The following is a 5,182-nucleotide window of genomic DNA, read 5'->3' on the forward strand; positions in this document are numbered from 1 at the left end:
AGACACCCATCTCAAGGCGGCTCGAAACACATGCTCGCCGGTGCCGCTGTATGTCTGGAACAGGTCGCCCTTCAGTAGAGCTAACGATGGCGTGGTTTGAAAACGGCGTTACGACGCACGCCCGGACGCGGCATTTCGCAGATGTGACCATGCGGGGCTGCTTTTACCCTTTTGACTGAGCGCACCACCGCCCCTGGCGTGCGGCCATCACTCACGGTTCGAGTGAGTGATTTTCCAGGGGGGTGCAGCCGCCCCCCCTTGCCCCCCCCTCCGGACGCCCATGTACTAGCATGTTCATTATGCGAGTAAATGACGAGCCTGTCCCACGTACTTTCACCCACAGTCTCGAAGCACAGCTGTCAGATGCGGTTGACGTACCCGGAAAAAAAAAAAAAAAATATGTAGAAGCAATGCGAATTTTCCTACTATTTGTGTTACGTAGCTTAAATAGACAACAGATTTTGAACAAGCCACAGACTTGAGGATGCACATATGCGTCTCAGGAAAAAATTAGGGATCACTGTGGCGACCAGCATTGGGAGAATGCGAAAGCATTGAAGCCTCCTCGGCACTTGTCGCCTCTCTTTGCCTCTGTTTATCATTTTCTATTTATTTCTTAATTTAACGACTTAATTAGCGTAATTACCATAAGCTCTAAACAAAGATCGATTTATTTACTCTGATTATACCTTCTTTTATCTCAATCAACCATTTTAGTTTTTCAAATTTAGCGCTGTGCTTGGTTCCCCGTCCAGCGCGTCCAGCCTATTCCGAGCAGACGGGCGCACATGCGTACGAATTTTTCCTCCATGCGTACGAACGGGAAGCGAGGCGTGTCAGCGAAGTGCTGACCGCAGCGCCGCAACGGCCCCTGCGGCCGACGGAGCGCTCTTTCACCGCGGACAAGAGGGCGTTAGCTCCACCTTGCTTTTTAGGCACTATAGCAGGGCGGGAGCCGGAATCTTGTACGGCATGGAGCCGGCGTGCGAAGGAAGCGTCATTGCGCGCTGTTTTTCATTTGAGCTCGACAAATTAAACTGCGTTATTTGCAGCTGACAGGCGTCTTGCGTGCTGCGTGAAAGTGCACGACAACCAATCAGTCCGGCGATGATGGAAGAAGACAGCGCAGGCTTTGGAGAGCTGCTCCAGCAAGCGGAGCAGCTTACTGCCGAAATCGACGACACGTGTCTGCCTCGAGTGAAGCGCAACCTGAAACAAATCGTCGAGGAGGGCCATCAGCTGTGGTCGCGGACCGCACACCTTTCGGCCAAAGACACGAACGATGTCAAGGCGACCATCCTGCTGGGCTCACGGGGCTTTGACCTCCCTCGGGTCTCACAGAAGCTAGAAGGCCTGACGGCCGCGCCAACTTTCGAACCCGTCGAAGAAGTGCGCGAGACCGACATCCAAACGTTCCTACGTAACGAACGTGAGAACGCCATACTGTCCGTGTTCACCGACTCAGCCAAGTCCACCCAGGAAGAGTTCGACAAGTTTAGCTGGGACGCCTTCTCCAGTGAATGGCAGCGCGAGAGGCAGCGCTTGCTCGACTCCCTGGTGGGTCCGTCGAGCGAAGTCATGGACGTGAGCACCGCGGCCGAGGCGGGCCAGCTGAGTTCCACCTTCCAACTGGATCCGAACATACGCAGCACTATGTCGGCCGCCGAAGTGGCGTACGCGCGCGAGGTGTACCGTTACCACGAGAGCGTCATCAAGGGCGGCACGCGACCCAAGCTCGCGGAGCGCTTCAAGGCAGTCTCCAAGGAGATCAACGACCGGAACGCCATGGACATGTGGGACATGGTCTGCTCGATCCTGGAGACACCGCTGGGCAGCGTGGGCAGCGCAGAGCGCCCGACTACCCTGGTGAACCAGTCACGGAAGTACCTGGAGCGAGTCTACGACCGCTACATGCGGGGGCTACTGCTACATACGGAGGAGATCGGAGGCGACACAGACACTCTCAGCTTGGTGAAGGGCTTCCTCAAAGTGTCCCGAGTTCTTCACAGTATGCCGCAGGAGGTGGAATACGACGGTAAATTGGATGCCCTACCCGTGTGGGCCCTCATCTACTACTGCCTGCGATGCGGTGACCGCCGAGCGGCAGTTGAGATCAGTCAAAACGCTACAGGCAGCGCCCACGAGCTTTGCCCCTACCTGGAGGCATACGCGGCACCCGAACGCGGTCACCTTCGTACCTGCAGCGAAAACGAAAACAAGTACCTTCGTTCTGTGCGTGCCTCTCTGGCCGACCCGTTCAAGCGTGCCGTCTTGTGCATACTGGGCCTCTGTGACGGCACACAGGACCACCCCCTAGTTTCAACGACGTGCGAGGACTACCTCTGGCTCAAACTGTGCCTCGTCGAAGGCCCTACGCTCGGCGAAGAACAGCAGAAGCAGGCACAGAATCGGCTTACCCTGTCCAAGCTGCAGCGCTTGTTGCGGGAAGAGTACGGCGAAAACCACTTCGAGGCAGTGCACCAACCGTACCTGTACTTCCGGGTTCTGTTCTTGACAGGCCAGTTTGAGCATGCTGTGGATTTCTTGGCTCGCATGGAGCAACAGCGCTGCCATGCCGTGCATGTGGCGCTTGTTTTATATGAAGAGAGACTTCTGATGCCACCGGCGTCCGTACAACTGCCGCTTGTCTCGAAGGCACCGACAGGTTATGGCTACTGCTTCAATTTGGCACGCCTTGTGACCAGCTACACGCGAAAGTTTGAGATGACAGATCCACAGGAGGCCCTGGGATACTACTACTTTTTGCGGAACCTGAAGGGCATCCATGGTGAGAACCTGTTTAAGGCATGTGTCAGTGAGCTTGTGCTGGAGACCAAGGAGTTTGAGGCCCTGCTTGGCAAGACCAAGCCCGACGGCTCCAAAAGGCCCGGAGCTGTTAACTTGTTCCTCGTCGACACTGAGCAGTTCATTGAAGCTGTGGCACGGGACTGTGAGAATAGGGGTCTCTACGAAGAAGCAGTGTCTCTCTACGACTTGTGCACGAAGCACGACGATGCCGTCCGACTTCTCAACAAACTTCTTGCACAACACGTGCCCAGTGCCTCAGGGCCAGCTTGGGAACGTTTGCAAAACCTGGCTGTAGATCTTGCCACTCGCTACATGGAGATCGGTAGCACTGCATCAGCAGAAGCCTTAGCAGCCCTCTATCTACTGCTGGATTTGGGAAGGTTCTTCGCCTTTGCTCACCAGAACAAGTCTGTGCGCGCCTTGGACACCATCCGCAAGCTCGACCTGATTCCATTTCACCCCTCTCAAGTCGACAGGAGTGTCGCGGCCTTTTCGCAATGGTCGGAGGAGGTGCGGCGTATATTGGCCGACATCCTGTTGGCTGTGATGAACTTGTTGTGCGGGCAGTATAAGGAGCTGAAGGGGCCAGAAGGGGATAAGAGGCGGCAGGAGCTGCGTTTAGAGGCAAAGGCCGTCGTCATGTTTGCGGGAGCTGTCCCCTACAGTATGCCAGGAGACACAAATGCCAGGCTCATTCAGATGGCAGTGCTAATGAGCTGAGGCACTGCTCCCTTCCATGCATTGCATTATGTTGCTTCAGCCACATGTGAGCTAGCTTTGGGAACCATGGTAAATGTTCTGTTGTCTTATCATTTGTATAGGTGATCAGTGTCTGACTGGCTTGCCATGTGTTCTTGCGCTCTGACTTTCAACATGCAGATGGTGATGAGAGCATGCTTGGGGTGCCAACTTGCAGCATGCCTTAGGACCAAAAATTGGGCAATGTGCCTTGTCCAGGCATTGGCATTATTAAGGCGAAAGCCTTTAATGGCTCATACTGTCGTGACCAAGATGTGTTAGCAAATTTGTTGGTGTTTCAGACTGGTTAGAATGGACGTGCAATTTCTTTTCCTCAAATACAATTTTCAAATATTGCATAATTTCCTTTCCTCAAATACAATTTTCATTTTCTTCATTACAGCCCCTCTTTCTCTTTCTTCTTTCACTCCACTTCCTTCCTTCCTTTATGGTCCATGGAGATGACAGAGAATTACAGTGCCATTTCCTTTCCTCAAAAAGCGTTTTGTTCAAAGGGCAACACATGCATCATCGAACTGGTGGTGGTGTTCCATGGACTCTCTGGCAGCGCTACAACATGCTGCAGCGTTCCACTCCTAAAGGCAAAGATTAAGTGTCATTAATGGGCAGTTAATTAATGCACCAACAGAATGTGAAGTGAACAATCACGTAGCAGAACTCAGCACTCAGGCTTTCGCCTTTCACCACTTTAGCCGCTAAAGTTCCTAAGTAATTTTTTTCGTGCAGACATGCAGGCCTTCACAGCTGTTGCCTTCATATTTCCTTAGGCGTAGTTTTAGTGTGCTAGCCCTTACAGTGGCCATTCCCCCATTTCGCTGTTGTGTGTTTGTCTGAAGCTGGTTTTGTGGCAAGCTGCTCACCTACCATGGGCAACCTGCCTAGGTGTGTGTGTGTGTACAGACACGAACAACCATCCATGAACACTTTATCTGAACGCCGGAACTGAAGGGAAGAACCGAACTGCTAGTGCACTTATTCGCATTTGGCCTAACTGTGCAGATCGACCATAATTTTTTTTAATTCAATTTCTGTGCCTGTAGCAAGCCATAAATGCCTGCTCATCAATGGTCATGAGTTCACCGCTCTTTGGAACTTGACATTACTGTGATGGGTAGCAGTCCTAAGTGCGAGTGGTTTCTCTAGCAGGTACCATCGTTTATAAATCATGTCTCTCTTACCATAACAGTGCACTCTACTTTCTGATTGCCTTTTGTTGGTGTTGAAAAGAAATGAAGCCAGTCATTGTGAAAGACTCAAAAAATAGTATCCATGCTAGGCATGCCCATCAGTGCATCCTTGTCTAATCGTTAGAAAAACAGCGCGAAGGACATCACCATGCCACCAATGCGGGAAAAAAAGTTCAGGGAGTGCGCGCACGCCTGTTCCTTTTCATTCGCAGGAACACCGCATGTTGGCACCGCAAGTTTGTTTTGCAACATGCTGCGGTCGGTCGCCATTTGTCCATTGCAAGTCGTGCGGAGTGCTATGAGTAGAACCTTATTTCTGATATTACTGGTGTTTAATGCCAGTGCAAAACCTTTTCAGTGATGAAATGCGCATTCCTGGCTTAAAAAAGAGTGTTTTTACTAGCATATTTTCTTCATGTAACATCAGA

The 5,182-nt window shown here is 51.9% G+C and overlaps 1 pseudogene; it reads left to right on the forward strand.

Moving 5' to 3' along the window:
- The first annotated feature begins 940 nt into the window (after window positions 1–940).
- Window positions 941–4,852, forward strand: LOC149332401 (nuclear pore complex protein Nup93 pseudogene; annotated as a pseudogene).
- Window positions 4,853–5,182: the final 330 nt, after the last annotated feature.

This window comes from Amblyomma mixtum, chromosome 8 (genome assembly GCF_055824585.1).
Source record: "Amblyomma mixtum isolate Tamu chromosome 8, ASM5582458v1, whole genome shotgun sequence".
NCBI lineage: Eukaryota > Metazoa > Arthropoda > Arachnida > Ixodida > Ixodidae > Amblyomma > Amblyomma mixtum.